Genomic DNA, 15,514 nt, shown 5'->3' with positions numbered 1-15,514 from the left:
TAAATAAAGTCAAAGATAATTTTTAATTCTCTCATTTATGTTTTCTCATCTGATATCTCATGTAGAAGTCAAATTTAGAAGGCACTGTGATCTTGTAGAATTTTTATATTTTAAAAATTTTATTTATTTACTTGTAGAGAGAGGGGAAGGGAGGGAGAGAGGGAGAGAAACATCAATGTGTGGTTGCCTCTCACAGACCCTCAACTGGGGACCTGGCCCACAGCCCAGGCATGTGCCCTGACATAGAATTGAACCAGTGACCTTCTGGTACACAGGCCAATGCTCAATCCACTGAGCCATACTAGCCAGGGCTAGAATTTTTAGATTTTGCTTAAAAGCACCAAAGAAAGTAAAATGTATGAATTAATTAATGTTTTAAAAAAACATTTTTTTATTAATTGAGGTATTTGGGTTTTGTTTTTAAAGAGTATTTGGAATTGCTTGTGTTTTATACAATGAAATCTATTTCATTTCTCAAACTTTGTTTGATTTAGTCAGTTTATATTAAGTAGTTTTCAATAAACTAGTAAATTGCTCATAAAGACAAGGAAAATATATGGGTAGAAAAAATTCATTTAATTCACTTCACCCATGATATTTATTATTTGCTGTTTATCTGAGTGACAAGTATTTTTTTTAATTTTTGATTTATTTATTATTTTTCTATTACAGCTGTTCCACTTTTCCCCCCACTGCTCCCTGCCTCCAACCAGCCCATCCCTTCTCCCACGGTCAATACCCACCATGTTGTACATGTATATGGGTTATTTATACTAGTTCCTTTACTAAACCCTCCCCTTACCTACCCAACTTCTCTCCCTACCCCTTCCCCACTGGTAACTGTTAGTCTGTTCCTTGTTGACATGCCTCTGGTTCAGTTTAGCTCATTGGTTTGTGTTGTTCATTAGTCTCCTGTATTAGTTGATAACATATGGTATTTTATTTTCGTTGCCTGGCTTATTTTGCTAAGCATAAATCTCTCTAGTTTCATCCATGTTATTGTAAATGGTAGGAGTTCCTTTTTTCTTTCTGCTGTATAGTATTCCATTGTGTAAATGTAGCACAATTTTTGATCCACTCATCTACAGATGGGCGCGTAGGCTGTTCCCAGCACTTGCCTATTGTAGATAGAACTGCTATGAACATAGGGGTGCATAAGTTCTTTTGAATTGGTGTTTTAAGATTCTTCGGGTATAATCATAGCAATGGAATCACTCGTTCAAAAGGCAGGTCCATTTTTAGCTTTTTGAGGAAGTTCCATACTATCTTTTTTTTTTTTTTTTTTTTTTTTTTTTGTTAGTTTTTATTGTCTCTTTAACAATGAGTAAATTGAGGCTCAGAGAGTCTCTTGCCTGGGGTTGTATGAGGGTATAGCTAGTAAATAGAAGTAAAGATTGAACATTCTGTCTTAGAACTACCACATTATTTTAAAATACAGTTAACAGCTCTTAAATATGCTCAGGTATTAAATAACTTAATATAAGATAAAGAAAGCATCCTAAACTAATGAAGGAACAATTCAATAATAGTAGGAAAATTGGACAACTGTGGTGAGACTGGCTCTTTTTTTTTTTTTTAACTTTTTTTTAATGTATTTTATTGATTATATTGTTACAACAGTTCCAATTTTCTCTCCTTTACTCCCCTCCACCCAGCATCTCCCTCCCCCAGCAATCCCGCCCCAAGTCCATACCCTTGGTTCGTAAAAAATAACTATCCCCCCCTCTCAGATATTAAGACCCTTTGTAATCTTGTAAAGGACAATGGGCGAAGGTCTCAAGCTCCTCTGGCTGCTTCAAGCTGGACATGGTCGTCATCCTACCTACCCTTGGGTTCAGAAATCCCTAATAAGAGTGGGGGTGTGGAGGGGAGGGTGGCCTTCCCACATGGGGAAGGATTGTGCAGACTCCAGGTCAGTTGGCTCTCTCCGGTCAACGGCGTGCTTGGTTTAACAGGCTGGCATCCTTGTTGTGTTCTGGGGGCAACAGATTTGGCGAAAAGGGTTAAAAGACATCATTCAATCCATAACTACTAGATGACAAAAGGCAGGGATTAATTTTTCAATGTTCCATATTAGGAGAAAGAAAAAAACAAAAAAAGAAAAAAAGGGCTTCTTTTGAGGAAGATGTGCTAGACACATCTCACCTGTCCAAAACCCTTTTGCCCATTATACTTAGTTTGGACTGAGGGAAATAGTTTAGGTTTTCCCCCTCTCAGACCTCTGGGCCTTTTCTGTCCAAGCCATTAGGATAGAAAAGAGAAACCAGTTTTAAAGTGAAGCCCACAGCCCACAGACCACCCCATTCTTCACCAACCCAGCCATTTAGTTCAGCCAAACCGTTAAGTGTCAGGAGGCAGCGCTGCAGAGAGGATTAAGTGAGGCTTATGCGTACAGACAATCACTCAGGTAATGCGATCATAGGCTTATGTCCTTTGTAAACAGAAAACACGTGTTAACTTATGTAACATAACCCACAAACAAGTCTCTAAATCTGTAAGACTGTCTTATTGGGAAGACATCCAGTTGCAAGGCACTTGAAATTCTATTTGCCTGCAACTTGAATATCTTTGTTGATATGACAGACATGGTTTAATTTTCAAGTGAAACCATATTTTAAGTGAGAAGAAACTTTTAAGATGGTTAGTTGCCCTATTTTATACCCTACTACTGATCATCGTGATTTTCCTAGAATAATGATTTTTCTCCCTAAGGTTACCCTCCTTGTCTTTAAAGGGACTGCATTAAGTCCATTTTTAATTTATCCTGTTCCTTTCCATAAACATGACAATAGCAGCAAATGATCACTTATGATCTGTAGTTCTGCTTTGCTGGAACTTACCCAAGGAATATTTGGGGTGACCCTCAGTCTGTTCTTCAGGGCACAGAAGCTGAGCCACATATCTGTCATTCATCCTTGCCCGTACACACCTGTCTTTTCCAAGTCTTTCTGGTTTTTCATTGTGCCTTAAGGACCCTTCTAGCCATCTTTCAGGAAAACAACCTTCGTTCCTTCCCTGGAAAGATTGCTGTGGACGGCACAACCAACCATGGTACCAGGCCTTTTATCTCACAGGCTTTTATTACCTTTGAAAGTCATTCCCAGTTTCTCAAGACTTTTTGGTAACAACCTGAGCCCAAGTATGTCTCCTTTAGGCTTGACATTCCAGTCAAAGACTTGGTCAAAAAAAAAAGAAAAAAAAAAAGGAACCTCTATTAACAACTGGTCTTATTAGGTCTATGCAAAGAAACTTATGTCATTACTTACTTCTTTAAAATGCCAAATTCTGGAGGGATCAAATAGGGAGAAAAATATACAACGTGAAGGAAAATCTTTGTCCAAATATTCACTGAACTGGCATTTCCGTTGTTCATATTTTCATTTTTCCCCCACTAAAAATAATTTTTTGTTTGTGTTTCCATTACAGTTATCTCACTTCTTCCCCGCTCTTGCTTCCCCGCACCCTGCCCCTCCATTCCCCCACATTCAGTCTCCACTCAGTTGCCCGTGTCCGTGGGTCATTCATACATGTTTTTTTTTTTTACTGACCCTTCCCCTTCTTACCCCCTTCTCTCCCTCCCACCTCCCCGCTTGTTACTGTTAGTCTACTTCTTGTTTACATAGCTCTGGTTCAATTTTGCTCATTTCTTTGTGTTGTTCATTAGTTTCCTGTATTAGGTGATAGAATAAGGTATTTTTCTTTTGTTGCCTGGCTTATTTCACTAAGCATAATTTTCTCTAGTTCCATCCATGTTGTTGCAAATGGTAGAAGTTCCTTCTTTCTTTCTGCTACATAGTACTCCATTGTGTAAATGTACCACAGTTTTTTGATCCACTCATCTACAGATGGGCATTTAGGTTGTTTCCAGCACTTGGCTATTGTAAATAGTGCTGCTATGAACATTGGAGTGCATAGGTTCTTTTGAATTGGTGTTTCAGGATTTTTTGGATATAAGCCTAGCAATGGAATTGCTGGTTCAAAAGGCAGTTCCATTTTTAGTTTTTTGAGGAAATTTCAAACTGTTTTCCACAGTGGCTGCACCAGTCTGCATTCCCACCAGCAATGCACCAGGGTTCCCGTTTCTCCGCATCCTCTCCAGCACAAGTTGTTTGTTGATTTGTTGATGATGGCCATTCTGACTGGTGTGAGGTGGTATCTCATTGTGATTTTTATTTGCATCTCTCTGATGGCTAGTGATGTTGAGCATTCTTTCATATGTCTATGGGCCCTCTGTATGTCTTCTTTGGAGAAATGTTTGTTCAGGTCCTTTGCCCATTTTTTAATTGGGTTGTCTGTCTTCTTGGTGTTGAGTCATATGAGTTCTTTATATATTTTGGAGATCAATCCCTTGTCTGAGATGTCATTGGCGAATATATTTTCCCATATGGTTAGTTTCCTTTTCATCTTGCTGTTGTTTTCTTTAGCTGAGCAGAAACATTTTAGTTTGATGTAGTCCCATTTGTTTATTCTTTCCTTTATTTCCCTTGCCTTAGGAGATATATCAGTGAAAATGTTGCTACGTGGGATATCTGAAATTTTCCTGCCTCTTTTTTCCTCTAGGACTTTTATGGTATCATGGCTTACATTTAAGTCTTTGATCCGTTTTGAGTTTATTCTGGTGTATGGTGTAAGTTGGTGGTCTAGTTTCATTTTTTTGCATGTCCCTGTCCAGTTCTCCCAACACCATTTGTTGAAGAGGCTCTTTTCACTCCATTTGATGTTCTTTCCCCCTTTGTCAAATATTAGTTGACCATATGAACCTGGGTTTATTTCTGGGCTCTCTATTCTGTTCCATTGATCTATATGTCTGTTTTTATGCCAGTACCAGACTGTTTTGATTACCGTGACCTTGTAGTATAGTTTGATATCAGGTATTGTGATTCCTCCTACTGTGTTCTTCCTCAAAATTGCTGTGGCTATTCAGGCTCTTTTTTGGTCCCATATAAATTTTTGAAGTATTTGTTCTAGGTCTGTGAAATATGTCATTGGAATTTTAATAGGGATTGCATTGAATCTATAAATTGCTTTGGGTAGTATGGACACTTTAATGATGTTGATTCTTCCCATTTATGAGCATGGTATATGCTTCCATTTATTTGTATCTTCTTTAATTTCTTTCTTCAGTGTTATGTAGTTTTCTGAGTACAGGTCTTTTACCTCCTTGGTTAAGTTTATTCCTAGGTATTTTATTTTTCTTGTTGCTATGGTAAATGGGATTTTTCTTTCAGTTTCTATCTCTGAGTTTTTATTGTTGGTGTATAAAAATGCCTTCGATTTCTTAATATTACTTTGTATCCTGCTATTTTGCCAAATTCACTTATTAGGTTGAGTAGTTTTTTTGTGGAGTCTAAAGGATTTTCTATGTACACTATCATGTCATCTGCAAGTAATGACAGTTTTACTTCTTCCTTTCCAATTTGGATGCCTTATATTTCTCTTTCTTGTCTGATTGCTGTGGCTAGAACTTCCAAGACTATGTTGAATAGGAGTGGAGAGAGCGGACATCCTTCTCTTGTTCCTGATCTCAGGGGGAATGCTCTCAGTTTTTGCCCATTGAGTATGATGTTATCTTCAGTTTTCTCATATATGGCCTTTATTATGTTGAGGTATGCTCCCTCTATTTCCATTTTGCTGAGAGTTTTTATCATAAATGGTTGTTGTACTTTATTAAATGCTTTTTCCGCATCTATTGATATGATCATGTGGTTTTTTTCTTTCATTTTGTTTATGTGTTGTATTACGTTTATTGATTTGCAAATATTAAACCATCCTTTCATCCCTGGGATGAATCGTACTTGATCGTCGTGTATGATCTTTCTAATTTGTTGCTGGATCCGATTTGCCAATATTTTGTTGAGGATTTTAGCATCTATGTTCATTAGCGATATTGGCCTGTAGTTTTCTTTCTTTGTTGTTTCTTGACCTGGTTTTGGAATTAGGGTTATACTGGCTTCATAGAACGAGTTTGGGAGTCTTCCTTCTTCATGTATCTTTTGGAATAGTCTGAGGAGGATAGAAGTTAGTTCTTTCCTAAATGTTTTGTAGAATTCACTTGTGAAGCCATCCGGTCCTGGGCTTTTGTGTGCTGGGAGTTTTTTTATTACTGCTTCAATTTTACTAGCTGTTATTGGTCTATTCAGACTTTCTGCTTCTTCTTGATTCAGTTTGGGAAGACTATAGGTTTCCAGGAATTTGTCCATTTCCTCTGATTTGTCAAATTTCTTGCCATACAGTTGTTCGTAATAATTTCTTATAATCCTTTGTATTTCTGTTGTATCAGTGGTGATTTCTCCTCTTTCGTTTCTGATTTTATTTATTTGGGTCCTTTCTCTTTTTTTCTTGATGAGCCTGGTTAAAGGCTTGTCAATTTTGTTTATCTTTTCAAAGAACCAGCTCCTACTTATGTTGATCTTTTGAATTGTTACTTTAGACTCTATGTCATTTAAAATTGTGCTCTGATCTTGATGATTTCCTTCCTTCTACTTGATCTGGGTTTTTCTTGTTGTTCTTCCTCTAGTTCTTGTAGCTGTAGGGTTAAATTTTTTATTAGAGATTCTTCTAGCTTTTTTAGGTAGGTTTGTATTGCTATGAACTTTCCTCTCAGGACTGCTTTCGCTGTATCCCATAGGTTTGGGGTTGTTGTGTGTTTGTTATCATTAGTTTCCAGAAACTTTTTGATTTCTTCCTTGCTGTCATTGTTAAGCCATTCATTATTTAATAGCATGTTATTCATTCTCCATGAGTTTGAATGTTTTTGAGTTCTTTCCTTGAGGTTGATTTCCAATTTTAAGCCATTATGATCTGAGAAGATGCTTGATATAATTTCAATTTTCTTGAATTTATTGAGGCTTGTTTTGTGTCCTACCATGTGGTCAATCTTTGAAAATATTCCATGTGCACTTGAGAAGTATGTATATTTTGCTTCTTTGGGGTGAAAACTTCTATATATATTGACTAAGTCCATTTGATCTAGAGTGTTGTTCAGTGCCTCAATATCTTTGGTGTTTCTTTGCTTCGAAGATCTGTCCATTGTTGACAATGGGATGTTAAAGTCCCCTACGATGTGTGTGTTGCTGTCTATATCTTTCTTGGAGTCTTTCAAAATTTTCCTTATATATTTGGGTGCTCCTCAGTTGGGTGCATATATATTTATAAGGGTTATATCTTCTTGATGGATTTTTCCCTTAATTATTATGAAATGCCCTTCTTTGTCTCTTTTTATGGACTTTGCTGTGAAATCTGTTTTGTCTGATATAAGTATTGCTACCCAGGCTTTTTTTTCATGTCCATTTGCTTGAAATACTTTTTTCCATCCCTTTACTTTCAGTCTGTGTAGATCTTTTGTTCTAAGGTGTGTCTCTTGTAGACAGCATATATGTGAGTCATTCTTTCTAATCCATTCAGCTACCTTATGTCTTTTAATTGGAGCATTTAATCCATTTTCATTTAAGGTTATTACTGATAAGCACCTATTCATTGTCATTTTTCCCCTTTGTACTCGTGTTCTTCTCTGTCTCTCTCTGTTTCTTTATCTTCTTAGAGCAGACCCTTTAGTATCTCTTGCAATGCTGGTTTCGTGGAGATGTATTCTTTTAGCCTTCTTTTGTCTTGGAAGCTCCTTATTTCACCCTCCATTTTGAATGAGAGCTTTGCTGGGTATAGTATTCTAGGTTGTAGGCCTTTGTTTTTCATTGCTTGGAATATTTTTTGCCATTCCCTTCTGGCTTGTAGTGTTTCTGCTGAGAAATCTGATGATAGCCTTATTGGAGCTCCCTTGTATGTTATTAGTTGTTTCTCTCTTGCTGCTTTTAGGATTCTCTGTTTGTCTTTGAATGTTGCCATTTTAATTATGATGTGTCTTGAGGTGGGCCTGTTGGGGTTCATCTTCATTGGGACCCTCTGTGCTTCCTGGATTTGCGTGACTCTTTCTCTTCTCATGTGAAGGAAGTTTTCTGTCATTAGTTTTTCAAAGAGGTTTTCTATCCCTTGCTCTTCTTCTTCTTCTTCTTCTGGAATTCCTACGATACGGATATTATTACGTTTTATGTTGTTCTGCAGCTGTCTTAGAACGTCTTCAGTCTTGTTCAGTGTTCTTTCATTTTGTTGCATTGTCTGGGAGTTTTTGTGTACATTGTCCTCCAGCTCGCTGATCCGATCTTCTGCTTCTTCTAGCCTGCTTTTAATTCCTTCTACTGTGTTCTTCAATTCAGAGATCGTATTCTTCATTTCCTCCTGGCTCTTATTGATAGCTTCTATGTCCTTTTTCATGTTCGCGTAATTCTCTGTGAGTTCCTTGTAGTTTTTCTGGAGTTCCTTGTAGTTTCCCTGGAGTTCTTTGTAGTTTCCGCTGAGCTCATTCAGCTTCTCCATAATCCATGTTTTGAATTCCGTATCTGATATTTTGCTCCCCTCTATTTCATTTAGCACTCTCTCTGGGGATTCTACCTTTCTTTTTGATGGGAGGTTGTTTCTCTGTCTCCCCATTTTTGTGATTCCTATTGTTTGTTGGTGCTTCTTAGAATGATCTGTTCTTCCTGGATCTGCCTCTGGTAGCATCAGATCATGTACCAGACTGGCCTTAGGCAGCCTATTGGAGACTTCCAGTGATCTACTGCCTTCGTCTGTCTTCTTTAGTTGTTAATATACTCAATCTGTGATTGGCCATCAGGTTTAAGGATCATGAGTGTGGCAGCTTAATTCCTGTAGACAGGGCTATTATTTCCCCTTAGTATGACGCCACTTGGAGGGGAATGGTCTGTCTGCTGTACTGGAGTTGAGTCAGCACTGGCTGGTCCTGGGAGGAGGTTAGTGTAGCTTCCACTTACTCCTCTGCCCTCCTGGATCTCTGTCTGTGTTGTCCTTGATGATATTTCTTTAATCTGTCTGGTTGTATTCAGCTACTCTTTGGTGGATCTTTTTCTCTGGTTAGTGATTGAGAGTCACTCTGCCCACCTTGTTTTGAGATCTTTTGTGGAGGTGCTGCTAGAACGTACTCACACAACCCAGGCAAGAAACCTACACCCTCCAATATCTCCCCCAACTACAATCTCACTATAGGTTGCAAATGAGCCCGTGTTAATATACTTGTGGAGATACTGGGACTCTCATTTCGTAGGAGAAACAGAAAGGAGTTGTTTTAAATGAAGGAAGGGTAATTTTTGAGCTGGAAGTTGATAGAGTAATAATATTAGCAATTCGGATCAAGGTTATGTAAGAGAGCAATTAACACTTACACTGTATGTTTGAAAAGGAGAGGAGGGTTACAGTGTGGAGTGAGAAAGTGGAAGTATATAGTATTAGGATTATATAATCGGTATATATTATATGATTAGCATGGAAGGTAGGGTAGACACAACAGACATCCAGGCAGACAGACAGCCAGAAATTGAAAGAGAGGGCTGGGGAGGTTAGAAGGTAGGAAACAGATTGAGAAAGAATTTTTCAATAATAAAAATAGTGAGTAGAAAATAGCAAAACAGGAAGGGAGAGAGGAAAGAGAGAGAGAAAGTAGGAAAGAGAAGGGTAGCAGAGAGAACGAAAGAAGAAGGGGAGGTAGAAGAGAGGGGACTGGATTAAAATTCTTTTTAAATTATATATTATAAAAAAAGATTAGGAGATTAAAACATGATATAAAATTGCAAGATAGAGAGAATATAGAGAGAGAGGAATAGGAGATGGGAAAGCAAGAGGATGGGGGAGGGAAAGAGCACAGAGGAGGGAAGGAAATCAGGAGGAAGAGGAGATATTAAGGAGGGGAGGATTGAAATTGAAGAGTTGACAAAAGATAGGATGAAGGAGAGAAATACAAGAGGTAGAGAAAGAAGTGAGGGGATGGGGTAGAAAGAGAGAAGGGGTAAGAATGGGAGAGTGAAGGGAGAGTGGGATAGATTAGAATTATAATTTGAATTTTAAAAGATCAGACTATAAAGTGGAATAGGGAGAGATAAAGAAAGAGAGAGAGAATATGTATAGGGAGAGAAGGAAAATAAAGGCAAGGGATGAAAGAAAAATGAATGTAGACTGAAGGGGGACAAAATAAAGAAAGAAATTTAATAAAATTGAAGGTGCGTAGAGCAGAGAAAGGAGAGGGTGAGAAAGGGAGAGAACTTAAAATTAAAAAATTAACTGATAATAGGATGCAGGGGAGACTTGCTAAGGGGAGAGAAGGGAGGGAAGAGGAGGGGAGAAAAAGAGAGAGAATAAGAAAGGACGGTAGGGGCAGTTAGAGAGAGATTGAGAGATAAAAGAATGAGAGGATTTTAACTCAATTCAACTTTTATGCACAGTCTCTGGGTATTTTTGGTTTGTTTGTTTTTTGGTTTTTCCTTGCTTCCTTCCTGAGTCCGCTCCTATTCAAAATTCCATGAGTTTCAAATCTTTTCTGGTTGGTTGGCTGGCTGTGGGAGGGTTCTGCTTGATTCTGGGATTGCTAGTCTTTTTTTTTTCGTGGGCCTACCACCGCTCTGCTGTGGACTGCCTTTAGTTGTCCCCTCCTGAGGCAGCCTCAGCCCTCCTCAGGCTTGTCCAGCTACTCCTTCCCACTGTTGGTCCAGCCTGTGCCTGCCAGCAATCCCCGCCCTGCCTCCAGTCGTGTCTCTATTCCCAGGCTACAGCTTCTGCTCTCTTCCCGGTCTATATGCCTGCGCACTCTACCTCTTTCCCTGTCTCAAGATCGTCCTTTTGTTCTGCAGGACTCTGGCACAGTCGGTCAAAGCGCCGGGCCCAGTGGCACTTTCCTGCCCAGGGCCTCTCCCCTAGTCTGGAGCTCTGCAGCGGCTTTCCCGCGTGGGCTCTTCTCCTTGCCCCAAAACTGTCTCTATTCCGAGCTGCAGCTTCCACTGGCTTCCCTGTCTATCGGCCTGTGCGCTCTATCTCCCTCCCCACCCCAGCACCATTCCTTTGTTCTGCAGGATTCTAGTGTGGTCGGTCAGCGCAGCACTCTCCTTCCCCGGAGCTCTCTGCCAGTCTGGAGCTCCGCAGCAGCCTTTCCCTGCGGCCCCTTCTCCCCACCCTAAAACTGTCTCCACTCCAGAACCTCGGCCTCCCCTCTCTTCCCTACTCACACACCCTGTGCATCCTATTTCTCTCCTAGCCCCTAACCCGCCTTTTGTTCTGTGGGATTCTAGCGCGATTGCTCAGCAGTTCTCCCCTGGTCCGAAGTTCCGCAGCAGCTTTTCTGTGCTGCCGTTCTCCTTGCCCCAAACCTGTCCCTTTGTTCTGTAGGGCCCTAGCGCTAGTGCTGGGCTTGCCCGGAGTGCTGAGCTTTCGGTCGGAGGTTGCAGCTGAGGAGGTTTCTCTCTAGACTCAGATCACACAGTTTCTCCCAGTCCTGGTTGTTCACTGTTCTCTCCCTCCTCTGGCTTTTTCGGCCAAATCCTCTCCCTAACTCCCTACAAGAATTCACTCCTGGCTAGTGAGCTCTCCGGCTTGATACTGCAAATGCACGGAGTCTTGGAATGACTCAGCCTGCAGTTTGTGATAAACCCTTCCACCCCCCTCCACGCTGCTCCCACAATCTCCTCCCTGTTCACGTTATCAGTTATCCACACTCACTCAGTCACTCCTCTCCGCATTTGTTCCTGGATTCTCTCCTTAACAGGAGCGACCTGAGAACACTGTCCCTACTCCGCGGCCATCTTCCCCCTCCCCATACTATTTTCCATAGCGGCTGCACCAGTCTGCAATCCACCAACAGTGAACTAGGGTTCCCATTTCTCCACATCTTCGCCAGCACTTGTTTGTTAATTTGTTGATAATGGCGATTATGACTGATGTGAAGTTGTATCTCATTGTTGTTTTATTTGCATCTCTGATGGCTAGTGATGTTGAGCATTCTTTCATATGCCTATGGACCCTCTGTCTGTCCTCCTAGGAGACGTGTTTGTTCAGGTCCTTTGCCCATTTTTCAACTGGGTTTTCTGTCTTCTTGGTCTTGAGACATATAAATACTTTATATATTTTGGAGATCAATCCCTTGTCTGAGGTATCACTGGCAAATATGTTTTCCCATATGGTTGGTTCCCTTTTCATCTTGCTGATGTTTTCTTTTGTTTAGCAGAAACTCTTTAGTTTGATGTAGTCCCATGTCTTTATTCTTTCCTTTATTTCTCTTGCCTTAGGAGATATATCAGTGAAAATATTGCTATGTGAGATATCTGCAATTTTCCTGCCTATGTTTTCCTCTAGGGCTTTTATGATGTCACGGCTTACATTTAAGTCTTTGATTTATCTTGAGTTTATTCTGGTGTGTGGTGTAAGTTGGTGGTCTAGTTTCAGTTTTTTTGCACATCCCTGTCCAGTTCTCCCAGCACCATTTGTTGAAGAGGCTTTTCTCACTCCATTTTATGTTCCTTTTCCCTTTGTCAAATATTAGTTGACCATAACAACATGGGTTTATTTCTGGGCTCTCTATTCTGTTCCATTGATCTATATGTCTATTCTTATGCCAGTCCAGACTGTTTTGATTATAATGGCCTTGTATTATAGTTTGATGTCAGGTATTGTGATTCCTTCTACTGTGTTTTTCTGTGTCAGGATGGCTGTGGCTATTTGGGGTCTTTTTTTGGTTCCATATAAATTTTTGAAGTATTGGTTCTAGGTCTGAGAAATGTGTTATTGATATTTTAATAGGGATTGCACTGAATCTATAAATTGCTTTGGATAGTATGGGCATTTTCATGATGTTGATTCTTCTCATCCATGAACATGGTATATGCTTCCATTTATTTGTATCTTTCTTAATTCTTTTATCAGTCTTATGTAGTTTTCTGAGTACAGGTCTTTAATCTCTTTGGTTAAGTTTATTCCCAGGTACTTTATTTTTCTTGTTGCTATAATGAATGGGATATTTTTCTAGTTTCTATCTCTGATATTTTATTCTTGGCATACAGAAATGCTTTTGATTTCTGAATATTGACTTTTTACCATGCTATTTTGCCAAATTCACTTATTATGTCAAGTAGTGAGTGACAAGTTTTAATTGCATACCTACTCACTGCCTGGCAGGCAAAAGTAAACTTAGGTGATGGTACTCCATTCTCAAAACTTACTAATATTCAAAACAGTAAATCTTACCATCTATGGGGAACTAGTGATGGGGGCAGGGCAAGGAATTTGAGCAGAACCTGCCTGAGCTGAATCAGAAGGGAACTAGGTCCACAATGGGCAGGGTTGCCTGTGTTGCCAAGGGGCTAAAGGACAGAAAATGAGCATAAGTAAGGAAAGAAAAGGGGATATTAACCAAAAGAAGAAGATGATGATGAAAGATGAGAAGAAAGAATAAGGAGGAGGAGAAAAAAGAGGAGGAGAAGGAGGAGAAGGAAGAAGAGGAGGGAGAGGGGAAAAAGAAATTATTCTTGGGATCAAACTTGAAAAATTCATAATGCTGATGAGGTTACTAAAAACACGGCATTTGGGAAACAGTTATAATAATTAAGTGATGTCCAAACTACCCATATAAAAGAAAAGTATATTTTTAGATATTAGTCTGTCTTCACAGATTGCTCCCTGAGGAAAGAGGGTCAGTGCCTTCATTATAAGGATATGCAGGGTCTGCAGTCAGATACTGGTTTCACAGGCTGACTGGCTATGTGAACTGGGCAAGTTACTCAACTTCGTTTGCCTTGGTTTCTCCATCTGTGACATGGATTGGTATTATTTGCCTTCTCAAGATTAGTTTGAGAATAAAGTTGAGGATGTGTGGCCTGCTTGTCATTTGTAAGCCCTCAGTGAATGTCTGCTAGTATAACTATCAATATGCCTGTCCGCCTGACATCCAGAATAAATGTATAATGTGGATGAGGACTGTGGACTCATTCAATCTGGACACAGGAAGGAAACATCTACGTTCTAGTCATTGGAGAGAAATGACTATCCCCTGAGTTGCAGTAACAGAAAGAAGGGTAGAATTAACCTGAGGTAGCCTTGGGTTGGTGGCTGACCCAGAGATCCTGTCCCACCCAGGATCTACTGCTCTAGGAGAAACCCCACCATCCTGTACCAGCTCTCACGTCCTCGGGGCTTCACTTCTATCCCTTTGCCTCCATCCTTATTACTCATGGGATGGCCATGTCTTTCTCATCCCCACCCATTCTGTTTGAGCATAGAACTTGTGAAAGTGTGAAATTACCCGCAGCATTTGTATGTAAATACCACCAGAAATTAATCTAAAATATATTTTATCCCACACCACTATGTCTTTAGTTCTTGGAACAGTGCTGGGGCAGAGTAGCCGAGACCAATGGTAATTAGTAAAAGTAATGACAATAAATACCATTGGACTCAGTGTGGTGTCTCTTATGCTTTGATGCTGACAACAGGAGAGCTTTGTCTCTGGTCACATATTAATCCATTGTCTGGAACAATGTGCCTGTCAGTGGTCTCTTCTGATCTGCTGCAGCCTCAGGAGAGGTCTAGTTTCAGCTTTCTAAGTCAGGATGCTGCATTGGGCTTCCTTTTCCCAGCTTAAACCCTATACTGCCTTCTGGTAGACCTGCTCTAATCCCAGCTGTGAACATGTAGCACCTTGACACCTTCCCATCTGCAGAACGTGGAAGAGCCCAGAGTCTAGGTGTCAAGTAGCACACCATCCCCTTTCTGCTGTCACATCATAGTCATATGACTGTCTTAGCTTGCCACTGTTACCTTATGGCTGTTATCACCTCAAAAGTTCAGATAATCCCAACATCCTCATCCCACTGTCCGTCACCTTTGCTCTCTGGACCAGGAGCCCATCCAGGTCCTTCTCTGCTTCAGCTTCTACTTGCCATCTGGTGAACTCTGCATTTCTCTTTTTATTGCTAATTTGTATCCTTCCCACTAGAATATTAGTTCAGTATGACCAAGGTCTGCTCTCTTTTTTCTTTTCCTCTTATACTGTTACATCCTCAATAGATTAAACCAGGGGTTGACTAACTATTTTTGTAATGGCCAAGTAGCAAATGTTTTAGCCTTGGAAGCCCATGGTCTCTATCATATATCCTTCTTTGTTTCTTTCTTTTTTTAGCTTTTAAAAAAGGAAAACCTCTTCTCAGATAAGGGGCTGTACAAAAACAGGCCACAAGTCAGTTTGCTGAGCTCTGTTTTAAATGATGCCTGGAATATAATGAACAGTTCATAATGTCTCCCTTCACTGACCTAGACGTGTCATTGCTTGTGTCTGGGTGTAAGACTAGTTGCTTAGTGTGAACCAGCTACCTGGTTTGGTACATGTGACTGTCACCTGTGACCTGGTATTGTCTAGATCCCCTCATCCCTCTGCTTACCATTTGGAAACTATCATGGGTCGTTCTCTTCTGTTTACATTCAAAAGTTGGTATCTTTAGTTAGAGAGCTTCATAACATAAAATGTATCATATTCATGGAAGTAATATGCTTTTCTCAAGCCACTGAATGTATTCCACACTTCATGCTGGTCTATCTCAGCATCCCTCAGGTAAATCCAATATAACAGAGTGACATTTTGTGAGCACAACAAGCCAGAGGTTCATATTCTCCATTACTAGTCATGTTCAGG

The 15,514-nt window shown here is 40.0% G+C and overlaps 1 protein-coding gene across 1 annotated transcript in view; it reads left to right on the top strand.

The window, feature by feature from the left end:
* MMP16 (matrix metallopeptidase 16) overlaps positions 1-15,514 on the top strand; it is a 311,468-nt gene that overhangs the window by 278,890 nt on the left and 17,064 nt on the right. The gene's annotated exons all lie outside the window — the stretch shown is intronic.

This window comes from Furipterus horrens, unplaced genomic scaffold (assembly GCF_987537825.1).
Source record: "Furipterus horrens unplaced genomic scaffold, mFurHor1.1.pri manual_scaffold_7, whole genome shotgun sequence".
Taxonomy (NCBI): domain Eukaryota; kingdom Metazoa; phylum Chordata; class Mammalia; order Chiroptera; family Furipteridae; genus Furipterus; species Furipterus horrens.
This window is presented reverse-complemented; position numbering and strand designations above follow the sequence as displayed.